The 16,459-nt window shown below is 42.7% G+C and overlaps 1 non-coding gene across 1 annotated transcript; it reads right to left on the minus strand.

The window, feature by feature from the left end:
* Positions 1–760: 760 nt before the first annotated feature.
* Positions 761–844, minus strand: Trnas-gga (transfer RNA serine (anticodon GGA)). The gene is given in 2 exon segments: positions 761–795; positions 805–844. It is a non-coding gene; the product is annotated as a tRNA-Ser (tRNA).
* Positions 845–16,459: the final 15,615 nt, after the last annotated feature.

Here is a 16,459-nt window from a genome sequence, read left to right on the forward strand (position 1 = left end):
CGTACGACTATCGCTACATTTTCTACGAGGCAAGAAAGTGGAAAATTTGGAAAATGTCCAAAATGTCACCTCCAGATATTTTGCTTACAAATCAACTGACATTTACCGATATTGCATTGAAAATTTGCACACCGTTTGGCAAAAGGTTGTTAACAACGAAGGTGATAACATCATTGATTACAAAAAAAGACTTTGAAAATTTATCTGTTGTAACTTAAAGGAAAATAAAACGACATTTCTTTCCGGTCTTCTTAATAAAAAGTCGGTCATGATACTGGCTGCATCCCCAGTAAGACCTGCGAATCCGAAATTGGAAGAAGTGAAACTAGGTACCCCAGAACGATGCAACCACGGGAGTACGAGGAGGAACAGCAGAGGTGCCGCCAGCACAAGTACCTGAGTGCAAACCTAGGACAGGGGAATGTGTCGGCGGGCGGAGTTAGAGAGGAGATGCTGTGCGCGAATGGCGGAAAGAGCGACAGATCGGCGAGACGGGTAACAAAAGACAGCGAAAAAAGCGTCGCACCTGACCCCCTCCCCTCGTCCCCCCCCCCCCCCTCCCGCCAAAGCAACGTAGACGCTTGCCGAGATATTGTGCACGTTAGATACTGACACCCGCCTGCCACCTGTGAACTATTTCGTGAATTAAAATTGGTTCAGATGGCTCTGAGCACTATGGGACTTAACTTCTGACGTCATCAGAGTCCTAGAACTTAGAACTGCTTAAACATAACTAACCTATGGACATCACACACATCCATGCCGGAGGCAGGATTCGAACCTGCGACCGCAGCGCTCACACGGCTCCAGACTGTAGCGCCTAGAACCGCTCGGCCACCCCGGCCGGCTGTGAATTAAAACCTCGAAGATTTGAAATACTGCAGCTTTTCTCTTCAGGGCGCCTAACTGCTGGATTCTCGTGATCTTCCCGCATGCAGTGTTTTATTTCGGTTGTCACGTGGCTACCGACGTCATACTCTGGGTTAACGTTGAATAAACCGAAGATTGCTATGGAGGGGTGGCCTTACGATATGCTAGTGCCTCGTAACAGCGAATCGGCAGCTTGGCTATTTTTCCTGTAGTCAGACGCTGATGCCGCACAGCACTTCTCGCAAGACAAGTCTCGTGCGGCCTCAACGCCTCGCTGCAGGAAAATACTACCCCTGGATACAAGCTACCGATTCGCTGCGGCATACCAATCGACACCAAGAGGCGCACAGAAAATAACCTTAAGTACAGCAACCTCTCCATAGCAATCTTTACTTCGATATGTGCTTTGGCAGGTCGGGATGTGACGTCGGTAGCCACCCTTTAACCGAAGTGAGCCAGTATATAGCGAAGACCATTACAGCAATCGGTCGCCCTGAAGAGCCCTCTTGCAAAGTCTGTCGAAACATCGGCATTTTATCCGTTTGATAATGATACGGCTAAACACCCGAAATGATTTGATTCAAATTCTCGGTTTTCTTTCTTCATCAAATCTGCGTAGAACTTCAGGCTTTCAACGATCGCCTCAGTCACCTTCAGATCAAACATGGCGAGAAAATCGGGAATGTTTTGTACAAGAATGTCGTAGTGAGAAGCTTCTGAAATTAGTTTGGCTATATTTTCAGACATTATTAAATATAATTGTTGTTCTTAATGTATTGGACACGTATATAGTGAACAGTTGCTTACAGTATTCCCTGTGTTCGACAAAAGACATTTGGACAGCTGGACGAACTTTGACTTCCTGTAAAATGGAATAGATAAAGTTTCAAAATGCGAGTAAAACTTAATGACAAACGAAACGGAATTTTATAACAAGAAACAGCCTCTTATTTCGTTACATCCGATGCCGGTTAGATGAAGAAGGAAGATGCAACAAACTTATAGCAAACGTTGCACAATGTAAAATGGTTTCCAATAATATCAAACCAACTGCTAATATTTGAAATATATACCTTGACACCTGAACAATATTAATGAAAAGCCATTTGTTGGGCATAGCTCTGTATGACTGCGAAACGTGAGCAATTAGGATACAGAAATGAAACAAATAGAAGAATGGGAAATGTGGTGTTCCAGGGTACTTGAAGACCAGATGGATTGTGGAGTTAATAGGGTAAACATTCTTTAACGATTTTACCACAAAAAATGCCTGGTGAATAACGTAATGAACCTAAAAGATACAATGATTGGACACGTGTTACGATGTCATTGGTAAAAACTGTAGTTGAAGCTGGAAATAGTCAAAGGGGTGGGGCTAGATCTACATAAAGACCTATTTGATACGAAGGTAATATTCTCTAATGGGTTGCATTGGTTTTAACAAACATTCTCGTTTGCAGACCGCATTTTCCCAGAATCCTGCCACTGAATCAAAATCTCCAGCTTATAATAACTACGACTGAGCCTATATGGTCATTCCACTTCATATCCCTACAAACTGTTATGCTGAGGTATTTGTATGAGATGACCTCTTTTAACTGTGACTTACTGCTATTGCAATCATACGATACTGCGTTTTTCTAGATTTGTCAGGGGCACAATTTTACCTTTCTGTACATTTAAAACAATTGTCGATCTCTGCATCAGATTGAAATCTTATCACTATCTGACAAAAGTTGTGCACTGCGACATTACATCATTGCAGATGATTTCATCGTTTGCAAAACAGTCCGAGGTTACTAATACTGTCCGTAAAGTCGTTACCATACATCAAGAATAATAGAAAGGGCTCTAACAAACTTATTTAGGGATACTAATACTGTCAAGGAGGCCGCAGAGAAACACATTCCCAAGAAAAGGAACAGCAAGAAGGCTAGATGGCTATCAGTTGAGGCACTGCAAGTTGCAGAAGAACGAAGGAAAGCAAAAATCAAGGGAGATAGATCAGCTATGTTCGAATTAAATAAAGATTTTCCGAAATTAGCTAGAAGAGATAAAAATATATTCTTTAATGAACAGTGCAAGGAAGTTGAGGATAGTAACGGAATGGGGAAGACAAGAGATCTTTATAAGAAAATTAGAGAAATTAAAGAGAAATTCCAGGCAAAAATTGGAATAATAAAAGATAGAAACGGGAAAGATCTGGGTGAAGCAGAGGATGTTAAGGAAAGATGGGCAGAATATGTAGAAGACTCATACAAGAAAGAACTGCATAATGACACGGCTCCTATTGTTGATGTTAATGTTAATTTAGAACTAGAGCCAGATCTTTTGCAGAGCGAAATCCAGTGGGATCTTGAAAATAAGGCTGATAGCAAAACCAGTGGACATGCTGAAATACCAGCAGAATTGTTTAAAGTCACTGGAAAGGATGCAGTGAAAGTGCTGCACTCAATATGTCAAAAATTATGGATCACGCAGCAGTGGTCAGAAGACTGGAAAAGATCAGTATTCATCCCCATTCCAAAGAAGAGAAGTTCTAAAGAATGCTCAGATTACCAAACAATCGCACTTATCTCACATGCTAGTAAAGTCATGCTGAAAATCTTACAAAATAGACTTCGCCAATATCTAGATCGAGAGCTACCAGAAGAACAAGCTGGATTTAGGAAAGGAAGAGAGACGAAAGTGAAAAGGCCGGTCTCAGGCTGAATGTGAAGAAAACGAAAATTATGGCAACTACACCTACCAATTCGTGGGATATAGCAGGAGAAACCATGGAGGCAGTGACCACATCCAGTTACCTCGGTTCCCAGATCTCTGCTGATGGCGACTGCAGCCATGAAATCCGGAGACGCCTGTTGCTCGGTAGACAGGCGATGTCAAACGTTGACAAGTTTATAAGGTCCAGAGATATAACACTAGCAACAAAGATCCGTATTGTGATGGCTATGGTCTTTCCAGTTATGATGTATGGATGTGAGATCTGGACCATCAGAAAGGCTGAACGGCGATGAATTGACTCCTACGAATTGTGGTGTTGGAGGAAACTTCGTAGAGTTCCATGGACTGCAAAGAGAACCAACAGATCAATATAGGAGCAAATAAAACCAGATTTCTCCCTGGAAGATCTAATGTTAAAACAAAAGCTGACCTGCTTTGGACACACAATGCTAAGGCATGCCTCGCTGGAAAAAACGTTAATGCTGGGGAAGACTGAAGGAACTAGAAGAAGAGGACGTCAGAGGATGAGATGGATCGATGGCATCACAGAAGCAATGTGTTCCAACCTGGAAGGTCCACGGGAGAAAGTGCAAGACAGGAAAAATTGGCGTGATTTGGTTCGCGGGGTCGGAACCGACTAAACGAATAGAGAGAGAGAGAGAGAGAGAGAGAGAGAGAGAGAGAGAGAGAAGAAATACCGCATCTACCTGGCTGCCTTAATCCATGACTTTGAGGATGTTAAATGAGGGAAGCGAATGATGGTGTTTCTGGGAACCAAGCCCTGCTTCCCGATCGTAAACAAGTCGATACTGCCAAACTGTCCCGGTTGGCCGGCTTACTCACTATTAATAATTGTAAACAACCAGACGGTTTTGTAAATAATGGACGCCGCCAGTGTACCGAACTTCACAGCCACGTAGCTGACAGTACTTGTAGTATGCAACACGAATGGGAGGAGAGAGAGGCAATGACGAGCTGTGGCCCTGATTCGTCGTCCCTGCAGACAGGTTTCGCTCAACCTTCCACTTGGCAAGGAGTCCCCAAAGCGGCGAAGTCCGGACTTAAGCCACGGCTTACCTACAGAGAAGTTCTCCCTCCCCCCCCCCCCCCTCCAACCAGGAGAGCTCCGCTGGCCGCGGATATTAAACTTCCGCCTCCCCACCCCACCACCCTCAGGCACGACTCACCCCCACCTCGGAGGGCGCCCGCATCGTGACCACCCCTTCTTCATCCACCCACCCCCACCACCGCCGAGACGCAGAGCAAACCTGCGCCTTCTCTTTTCTCACCGCCCCCGCGAAACAGCAGACGCTCCGCCGCTGAAATCTGGCCGCTCGAACACTCACGCAGAAAAATAAGCACGTTACTGCCTTCATGAGGCGCTTCCCCAGGGGCCAATAAAGCGAGAGAGATCAAGAGATGCGCACACGTGCTGAATCTTGTGGTTACGGTCTGATGACACGCGGTTTGTGAGTGCTATGTCAGCACTGCTCTCATTGCATTGCCGTACTTTCACCAACAGTTATCAAGGACTAGCTGAGAAACTCGGCATTTCCAGGGTATTCATTTTGACAGTTATCTATTAGAAACAAAAACAATATATGTTTGCAGAGAAAAAAAAATCATTTCCTTGGCATTCGTGGAAACACATTTGAAGTTATGGAACAGTTGTACAGAGAAACCACCATAATTTTTAAATGTATATGTAAGTAACCAAATTAAGAAACCGGACAGTTTCAGCACGCTGGGTGCAGTTGCTTTCCGTGTCTACAGCGCGATATTGTAAACGTCTCTTTGGAAGCATCTCCTTGCAACTCCAGACTGCTATCGCCTTCGCCTACAATCGTTTGCACTGCACAGTTCAAAGCTGTCAAAAGCACTGCCTGGTGGCACCGATTTCCTTAAATTTACTGGACAGCAGAAGTGACTTACTTGTAAAGAACAAATGCATTAAAATTTCATGTATGATGCTGCATTTTTTCACGTCATATTTCCTGAACTATTGGCCGCAAAATTATATATTTGCGTGGGTACATTCCGCGTCATATACTGGATACTGTCTGCCAAACGCATTCCAAACAGAGTTAGCAGAAAAGAAGTAATAAATTTAAACGTTACGCACAATACGGCAGTTTTTCAAGCATCTCATTGTTTATGACGTAATGTCTCCTTAAACTATGGTAGGTTGGTGGTACTTCCCCAAGAGCAATTACTGTGTGACAATAAGAGATATGTGTACCAAGTATGGTTCAAATCTGTCCAGTGGTTTAGGAGACGATGTGGAACATACACACATATAGACATACATAAATTTATTTTTATAATATGAATGTTCACCGCAGCCTGTGTAGGTCTGTATCTGTCGCTTGCTTAACGAGCACAATATTCCTACCATGTAGTGGACTGTTTAGGTGTAAGTACATTGTCTTTCAAAGAAGAGATCCCCGATTCGAATGCTGTCGCAGACAAGGCTGCAGCTTACGTTGCTGTACGTGTATAATCTACTACCAATGATAAGAATAGTCAAACGTGTGTGATACAATGTATTTACACTGATAAACGAAAACAATACAATAACTGAATGAGATTTTCACTGTGCAGCTGAGTGTACACTGATATGAAACTTCCTGGTCGATTAAAACTGTCTGCCGCACCGAGACTCGAGCTCGGGACCTTTTCCTTTCGCGGGAAAGTGCTCTACCATCTGAGCTACCCAAGCAAGACTCACGACCCGTCCTCACAGCTTCAGTTCTGCTAGTACCTCGTCTTCTACATTCCAAACCTTACAGAAGCTCTTCTGCTAACTAGAACTCCTGGAAGAAAGGATATTGCGGAGACATGACTTAGCCACAGCCTAGGGGGTGTTTCCAGAACATCCTTTCTTCCAGGAGTGCTAGTTCTGCTAGGTTCGCAGAAGAGTTTCTGTGAAGTTTGGAATGTAGGAGACGAGGTAATGGCAGAATTGAAGCTGTGAGGACGGGTCGTGAGTTGTGCTTGGGTAGCTTAGATTTTAGAGTACTTACCCTCGAATGGCAAAGGTCTCGAGTTCGGGTCTCGGTCCGGCACACATTTTTAATCTGCCAGGAAGTTTCACTAAGATAACTGCCCACCGCGAAATAGATTGCTGCCTGGTGGCACTGTAGACAGGTCGTAATGTAGGGTACTTATATAAGAGGAGAAGAGACGAATTCCAGCGACAATACGGGCCACAAATGGAGAAAGTCATTGACAAAAGCGACTTTGGCAAAGGACGGACTATTATGGCACGGCGCCAGAGAACAAGCATATCCTAAACACCGAAACTGGTCAGCTATTCGCGTGCTACATTCGTGAGTATCCATGGAATGTGGTTGACGGACGGTGAATCGACCGGTAGCCGACATGTTGCTGGAAATCGATGCCACATCACAGAATTAACGACTGGCAGCTCCATAAACTAGGAGAGGTGGCGATTCAAGAAATGTCCAAAGATAGAGTACAGCGCTGTTGCCGGTATAAGTGTCTCGGAGAACACCGTTTGGCACATATTGCTCAACATAGGGCTTTGCAGCAAAACAACCCTGCAAATTCTCATGTTGACCCAACGATCTCTGTGATGGATCACCTAAAAATTACGATTGTGGTCCAAGATGCTACTCCAGGTGGGTGTAAAATGGATGTGCGCAGCGGAGAATAATAAATGTAAAATGATGATTTTGCCCTGTTCGACTACCACCTCAAGCAGACATTATTATCTCATAATTCCATAAATTACAGACTATACATAAATGTGTGATGAAGGCAGCTAATACTACTAAATGATAAACGTTGTTTATTATTATACGTTTATTGCAGATTTTAAGAAAAACACCCTTTATGACAAATGTCTATATTTCCTAAGTAAAATTATTATTCAATTGCCCAACTCTGCCCCCTTTTACGGCCACGCGATCTAACATAAGTAACGCGAAATGACGAACATTATCTACGTACATGCATTAGAATACACTTCTTTCAAAGATGATATACAGTGATGTGGAACCTCACTGGAAATAAACAAACGTGATCACAGCTGTTTAGCTTTATAACCCTAAGAAGCTGAAGCAATGTGCGACATCACCGTATGTACTGCGTTTGGTGTGTCGGCGTGCTGGCTCTCGTACACATCTGCGTCGATGGAAGAACTCCAGCCGCAAAATAAAACATTTTCAAACACTACGACGGTAGAAAGCGGTCCTTTGACTACTATACTCTAATACTGTCTTCTCTGTGTTCTACAGACGAGAAACGCGAACTCCCAGCTACAAGGACGGAGTTCAGATAACGCCTCAACGTAAGAATAGGCAGAAGAAGTGCTGTCAACTACTGCACGTTGCGTACTCAACGACGACTTCCAACCCGGAGGTGAAGTTCAGAATCGTATAGCTTTGCAGCAGTACACTGCCTAAGTTCTCCTGAGAGCAAAGACAGCAAGTCCGTGTGTATCAACAAAGCTGATACCGAGCGACCGTCACATGAGGGCGCTCACAACGGAAGACCTCGTCTCTCCACCGCTGGCGTCCCAGCAAGGCTGGGCTCCCCACCCTCGTAATTCCGAAAACGAATCATATTCCCGAAACCACGGAATATTCTCCCTCTCTACAGCTACAGATTATTCCGAACGCCGACCAACCATATTTTGTCTTTTGTCGTCCAGCGCAGTTAGTTTGCGAGGAAAAACCTATACTCTTACAATGGATTGCTTCTGAGTAAAAATCCACGGAAATAATCCAGCCTACGTGATTTCCAAGGTGACGATTCCTCATTCCTCTCAGCTGCTTCCAAGATTTTCGTAGTTTCCGAAGTATAATCCTTCCCGTCCGGCTACAATTCCACCCAGTCTCGACTCTATTGTGCTCCAGCGCTCAGGTGTCCCAACGTCCGTCTTGCTACTTCCTGTGTTTAAACAGGACCAACACACCTGTGTGGGCCTTCCACCCAGGACTTGAGCTCCACCTGCCGTTTAATTTCCACTGTCGTTCCAACCTTTACTAGTATGGGCACTCATTCTTTATGCCGTTCTGATAATAAAGACACTCCGTCACCTTTGATGCAATAAGTGTTAGCAATTATTTACAAGGCTTACGTGACAATGTCAGTCTCCTTTATATATTCATATATACGATGTACAACCTATCACGTGATACCTAATTGAGTCTTTAGATCATGGCAAAGTATGTGGATGAGTACTTGTAAGGTGCGAAATTATAGCCACCCTACAAGGGATAGAGATTGGACCGCGGATCAGTCGAAAAGTGACGAACGAAATTAACCGCCAAAAACAGGAGCATAGCTCGAACGTAATTTATAAGAACTTCTCTGTTTCTGAAGCTAGAGCGCAAGAGGTGATTTGTGCTTGAAGATACCTTAGATTCCTGTCGCTCGGAGCTTTATAGTTTTCTGCCTGTAGCCGTTGTGTGGGAACGATGTACCAGAGAGCAGTTAAACCAGCTATTAAATTCTCATATCCATTCCTTTCCTTCCATTATCTCAGTGGTCGGCTTCGATCAGATTTACCCGTGCACTCTTTAACAAGAAGCGATACTCGGCGACTATTCCCCAATAAAAAAAGTGATTTATTTTATTTCACGCATGGAAGAAGATATCGATTCGCTCGAAGGGACTGGAAGGTTATAGAAGTCTATAAAAAGGGTAGAATATCGGATCCACATAATTACCGGCCAGTTCCACTGACGTCGATTTGTTGTAGAATCATGGAACATATTTTGTGTTCAGACATAATGACCTTTGTAGACTCTGAGAAGCTCATCTGCAGAAACCAGCAACGTCTTAAGAAACAGCGGTCATGCGAGACACAGCTGGCCCTCTTTGTGCATGATATACAACAGGCTCTAGATACCGGCTCCTAGTTGATGCCATATTTCTCGACTTTCGAAAGGCGTTCGACTCAGTTCTGCATTGTCGCTTGCTCTAAAAAATGTGCGCTTACGGTCTATCTGATGACACATGCGGTTGGGTAGAAAGTTTTCTAGCAGACAGAGAACAGTATGTCGTCCTGAACCGGGTGACTTCAGCAGAAACAAGCGTAACTTCAGGTGTACCCCAATGCAGCGTAATAGGTCCGCTTTTTATGATTTACATAAACGATCTGGTTGATGGTATTGACAGCGACATTAGACTGTTTGCCGATGATTCTGTAGTCTACAGGAAAGTAGTATCACACGAAAGTTGTGAACAAATCAATGAGGATGTGCAAAAGATAAATGCGTGGTGTAATGCCTGGCAGTTACCTCTCGATATTAGTAAGTGTAACCTACTGCGTATAACAAGGTGAAAATCCCCATTAATGTACGAGTATAAAATAAATGCCAAGTCTTTGGAAGCGGTAACATCCGTCAGGTATCTGGTTGGGACTGTTCGAAATGATCTCAATTGGAATGATCAGATTACACAAGTAACGGGTAAGGCAAACTCTAGATTGCGGTTTATTGGTAGAATCCTGAAGCGATGCAGTCCTTCAACAAAGGAAATAGCTTACGATACGTTAGCTCGTCCGGTCTTAGAGTATTTTTCGTCTGTATGGGACCCTTACCAGTTGGGTCTGATTCAAGGTCCAAACAAGAGCGGCAAGATTCGCGACTGGTACATTTAGCCATCGCGAGAGCGTTACAAATCTCATAGAAAGTTTGAAGTGGGACACACTTGCAGATAGACGACGCGCTAAACAGAAGGGGCTGCTCACTAAATTCCGAAATCCAATCTTCACCGAGGATGTAGAACATATATTATTACTACCAGCTTTCAAAGCGCGCAACGATCACCATTCAAAGGTAAGGGAAATTAGAACTCGTACTCAGGCGTTCAGATAGTCGTTTTTCCCTCGCGCGATCCGCGAGTGGAACAGGGGGGGGGGGATATGACTTTGGCGCGAATTTTGCCCTCTGCCACACACCGCTTGGTGGCTATCGGAGTATATATGTAGATGGAGATGTAGTAGATTTTTATTTTTTAAGGAAACATTGGGATGAGAACAGATGTGGTCCTAAAAATATCTTTTAGTTACCTAGAAGATTTTTTTCTCACCAGAGCTGAGACTTTCTTTACAAAAGGCTGTTAGATATCCAGGAGAATTTGCTTTTCTTCAGTTTCTACGAAAACAGAAGCAATTACCAGAAAGGCGACTAATCGCTTTAAGCAGAATAAGTGCTTGAGAATTCTGATGCTGCATAAAATTAAAACAAAAAGTAGTCTCGTGATTAGCTTCACTTACTACTAGATTTTTCTGGGTGTAGAAGTCTTCTTCGATGTCCACTCAGACCTGTTAAGTCAAATGACAAACTCCTTGATAAAATACACAGCAAACCTGACTCACTAGCTGTCTAAGTGTCGGTAAAACGAGAGTTTTGCACCAGCCTCTGTAAAGCATATTTTTTTTTAAATCGATTGTTTTGTAAGATGGCAAGAACTATGCCCCTTACTTGAAGTCATCAAAGATCACCTAACTCACGTTGAGCGAACAGTAGAGCTGAACAAAAATGACTGACAAGGCACAATGCATCTTGTAGAGGGTATTGTATGGACGTATTGAAATAATTAATGTTGGGTGATGGTTTTAAAGTAATTCACACGATATGAAAACTCTGTGGAAACGCATCGATTTACTGGAGGCTAGTTTATCCCAGGGAAGTATTCAGAATTGACGGTGGCCGGCTGGGGAGCGGCGAAGGGAAGCGACAATAGGCAGCTTAGGGCGGCTCAAGCTCTGAGAAAGTGGTAACATGGCGTGGCCTCCAGCTGCCTTAAGATGAGTGACAGTGAGTGGGTGGTTGACCCCATGCTGGTGTACCGGGAAGCAGATGGAGAACTTGTATGCCTGTTGATAAATGTCCGTCGTCCCGTTTTCCGTGAAACATGCGAGTAAGATGCGCAAAGCTACGCCTATGGTGGAGCGGTCAACAGAGGCCAAAATATGCGTCTTCGTGACTATAGCAACTTCACGCTGAATTCACAGTGCACAGAGTCTGAAGTAAATCAGGTGAAGAGAGACAGAATGAAATACGCCGGCCTCCGATGCGAACATAGGATCGGGGAATTTGAAGTACTCTCCTGGGAATCAGAATTCCGGAAAAACTGGCGTTTTGTGCAGACTCTAACCTTGATGGGTGGCTTGGGAGGAGCTAAATAGCAGAAGTTGAGAGGAAGGGAAATTTTGTGGGAATTTGTTCACTTCCCAGAGCAGGCATTGGTCGGCGCTGGGAAGCGACGAATAATTAACGCGACTTGCGCTGCAGTTGGCGTAAGTGATTTTGCTGGAGGGGAAACCGAGGCGAAGAGCGGACTGGGAGAAGTCTCAGTAGTGGTCTTCCGTTCCAAGCTTGCGTAGAGTGCGGATGTGGCGTTCTTTACTCTGCTTACCTGAGAGAGAGTGAGCATCTCTGCAGTTTAGGACTTAGCAAACGGAACGATTGAGCTTGGAGATAGAAAGTTTTCGTTCAGCTATGTAATGAGTATGATAGCTAGAAGTGAATAGACGAGCGCAGCCTTGCAGCGCCACGAGATCGGCCGACGTCTGCATAACGACGCCGCGCCGCCACGCTCAGTTCGGTGATATTGCGCCCGCTCCGGCCACTGATTAATTTGTTGGATGACGTCGGCAAAGTTTCCACGAGGGTTTCACGGGCCGTGTATTGTAGAATTCTTCTCGCACTTCGCATTACGCCTGGGTCAGTAGATAGGAATTACTTTTCATTTATCGCACTTTACTCCACGCAAACGCAATGTATTACCACTGCCTGTTAGGTGAGTCATGTAATGTGGTGATTGAAGGTCGTGAGTTAAAATAAATCTGTGCTAATCGACTGCATCTGTTTTCAATCAAGTAGTTGAAATATTTTATGTTCAACATTTGCATCGGGTGTTCAATAGCTGAATATAACATGAATGTGCACCCCTTTTTTACTTAAAAGGGATCAATTCTGAATCAATTAATGTCAACACTGCCACCGCAGTTCAATCAGGAGTCACAGAGCCTTATTACTTTCTTTGCGTTATCCGACATTGCGGCAGTTTTGCGCTCTCTGTTGATCTGTTAGTCAGTTACATGGGGTGAACACACACCAAAACCAGATAAGTGACGGGTGGGGTGTTACAGTTTTTACTTACGTTATACTTCTTCTAACATCCAGCTGAAATATTATTATCATAACTTTTGATATAGCGTCTTACATCCCATATGTATAATTTTCTGGAGGCTAGAGAATTCCTGTAATGAAGAGACGAGACAAACGTGGCGATCATTAAAGATTCCGAAAATGGCACCCATCTTCGGGCTAACGTCGATATTTATGCTGTTGGTACTGGTTTTACGCATACATTTTTATTCTTTCATTGTCTCTCCCTCCATATTTTATATGCGTGCTCTTCATCCTAAGCAAGATTCAGCATTGATACGTTCCTACTGCATCCAGTTGCTTCCACTATCCATGTCTCAATTATATATCGTTCATTACTTCATATCAGTAATAATAAAAACGTCTTTATCATTATTAGGAAAATAACTGTTACCAGTCTGATCTTTGTGGAATAATTTTTTAGAATTTTTAGTCTGCGCTGTCTGAGCAATTATTACACTCTCTACACGTAATTGGCTGGAATACTAGTTTCTGTGATTTTCGTTGTTTTCACGTCTGTTACATTACTAGGTCTAGAGGGTCTATACAAGGGCGATGTACTTGAGGACAATATTATGGAAATTGAAGAGGATGTAGATGAAGATGAAATGGGAGATACGATACTGCGTTGTTAATATCGAGTATAGATTTAAGTGTAAGGAAGTTGATTCTGAAAGTATTAGTATGGAGCGTAGCCATGTATGGAAGTAAAACATGGACGATAAATAGTTTGGACAAGAAGAGAATAGAAGCTTTTGAAATGTGGTGCTACACAAGAATGCTGAAGATTAGATGGGTACATCACGTAACTAATGAGGAGGTATTGAATAGAATTGGGGAGAAGAGGAGTTTGTGGCACAACTTGACTAGATGAACGGACCGGTTGGTAGGACATGTTCTGAGGCATCAAGGGATCACCAATTTAGCATTGGAGGGCAGCGTGGTGGGTTAAAATCGTAGAGGGAGACCAAGAGATGAATACACTAAGCAGATTCAGAAGGATGTAGGTTGCAGTAAGTACGGGGAGATGAAGAAGCTTGCACAGGATAGAGTAGCATGGAGAGCTGCATCAAACCAATCTCAGGACTGAAGACAACAACAACATACATTACTGGGCATAAGAGGTAGTATTTCGTTTAGTATAGGTAGTGATACTATTATTTTGATCCCATACCACAAAGCTGGACGTGAGACACATGAGCCAAGTTAAATATTTACGGATGAAAAGCTTTAAATTATCACCGACATGACCTAGGGTTATAGCAGAAGAACTAGATAGCACATATTTAGCTACATGTTGCTCTTGGTTGCTTATTTGGAAGAATTTTGTACAATGGCCGTCTCTTGGCTTGAGACCGAAGTAGACAAAGACATTAACAGTCCCAGACCTCTTACAAATCCAGTGTTTTCAGGAAACGTAACAAAGGCAGTTATTTTTGATTTCCTGTGGAAGGAAAAAGACACCAGTTGTCGTAGCAGCCTAGGAGGGGCCAGTGAAGTGCATTCTCTGATATCGGGAGCAGAAAAAAGGCCAACGGTTTTCTATGTTGCAAACCCCCTTGCGCCATCGTTCCTCGGTTTTTTCCTACACTGATAGGGCTTCTGTGTGTTTTTATCATTACAACTTGTGCACTGAAATGCATTAAGGATACATGCAGTTTTCACCAGGGTTCCTGTGTTTTTAAACAATCTTTTACATAACTTGATCAAATAATAGATTGTGTACTACAGCCCCCACATATTTTGCAGCCCTAGACTCGCTCCACGGTCAGAATCCCACTTAATCACGAAACCAATATATTAGTTTAGAAAGAAGTTTCTTCTCGAAAGGACAATATCTTATAAACATGGGTTTTCCTGTTTGATTGCATTGTCATATAGTTGGTACAATGCTTCGCAGGAGCCTGGCTGGTGCTCTTATGGATTTTTAAGTACTCTAACAACGGAAATTGTCATATTGGCTAGAATTATCACCTGTTATAACAACAAATTTGAGGTAAATTTCACATGTTATTACGTAGTTCTTATGAATAGTTAGTGTTTGTTGCAGATTTCTGTGTGTCAGTGTATATGATAGCAAAGGTTCTCCAAACGCTTTAAAGATAAAAAGTTATGTGCCATGCTACTTTACTTATGGAAATGAGACACGTCCGATACCAGTTTGGTTAATAATAGTTCACGCTGATGTTAATAAGTTTCTCTCACACCATTCAAAAAATACACGCACACAGACACAAACACGCGCGCGGAAAGAGAGACAGAGATAGAGACAGAATACACCACAACAACAAAACGAAAGACGATCACATCTCCTAACACCACAGAAAGTACACCAATCCTTAAATTATAAAGAAAACATATATAACTACGTCGAATAGGTACAATAAAAGAAACTCAATATCTCGTAATGCAAAATTAAAATATGACATCGCAGTAGCCATACTTGGAGCGTTATATGCACTAGGGAATGTAAGTCATTGGAGGTACAACATTAACTAAAGACACAGGAAAAGAAGAAAGAAAATTACCAAGGAAAGGTTTTGAGAATGTGCATCAGGCGGAATTCTAGCGTATTATATGATGCTACAGAGAAAATCTCGGACACTTTCAAGAAAAGAAGACTGAGATTTTGTTGCCACATTCTCCGAATGACGGTAACAGAGTTACCAAAAACATTCTTTACTTCGCTCTCTCAAAGAAAGTTAAACCCAGTTCGTTACTTGAAATTGAAAAGATCTACGGAAACTAGACATTACAAGCGAAATTCTACAGGAAAAAGATCCATTCACTATTTTCATTGGCTAGTGTGAGTTAAAACCAAACAAAGTGCTACATATAAGAAAACATGGACAAATGAACACAAGAAAAACCACAGTGAGAAGGAGATTTTTGGAGAAGAAGAAAGCAAATAAATCAGCGAAATAAGTCCTAACGCGCTCCAGAACTCGGGTTATTCGTATGCCCAGCTGTGGAGCGCAACTAGACTTATTTTGGTGATTTGTTATTTTCTTTTCCTCCCAAAACCTCCTTCTTCTTCTCACTCCATATTTTCCAAGATGTAATATTGGTTTAGTTTTGAAGTCACGCTAGCCAATGTATACACAAACCTAGAGTACGTCTTTGTCGGACTCCTGCACGAACTCTATCTCACTCTGATAATTTGTTCTCTTTCTTGACTTTTATTAAATTTGTTCCGTAAATTTTGTATATAGTAACAATAAGTTACTGGGGAACATGGTTATCTGCCACCACTTGTAATAATTGGTTTCTATGTTTCGCTGAGTGTGGGCATTGATTGAGTAATACGATATCTAAGGGGTATGTTGTAATAAAGTCTGTAAAACTGCTCACGCATAATGTTATGCGAAATACAGGCTATTCCACTTTCTTTGCATTACAGAATCCATTCTTTTCTTTCATATTTACCATCGATTTCTAAGCCACTAAGCATTCATCTCCAGGCACTTGAGAACTTTATAAAAAGGGAGACAGGGATAATGTTGACAATTATAGACCTATTTCTATGCCATCGGTGTTTGCTAAATATATCGAGAGGGTTGTATATACAAGGTTACTGGAGCATTTAAATGCACATAATTTGCTGTCAAATGTACAGTTTGGTTTTAGATATGGCGTAACAACTGAAAACGCTATATTCTCTTTTCTCTGTGAGGTTTTGGACGGATTAAATAAAAGGTTGCGAACGGTAGGTGTTT

The sequence above is a fragment of the Schistocerca nitens genome, chromosome 4 (genome assembly GCF_023898315.1).
Source record: "Schistocerca nitens isolate TAMUIC-IGC-003100 chromosome 4, iqSchNite1.1, whole genome shotgun sequence".
NCBI classification, from domain to species: Eukaryota; Metazoa; Arthropoda; class Insecta; order Orthoptera; family Acrididae; genus Schistocerca; species Schistocerca nitens.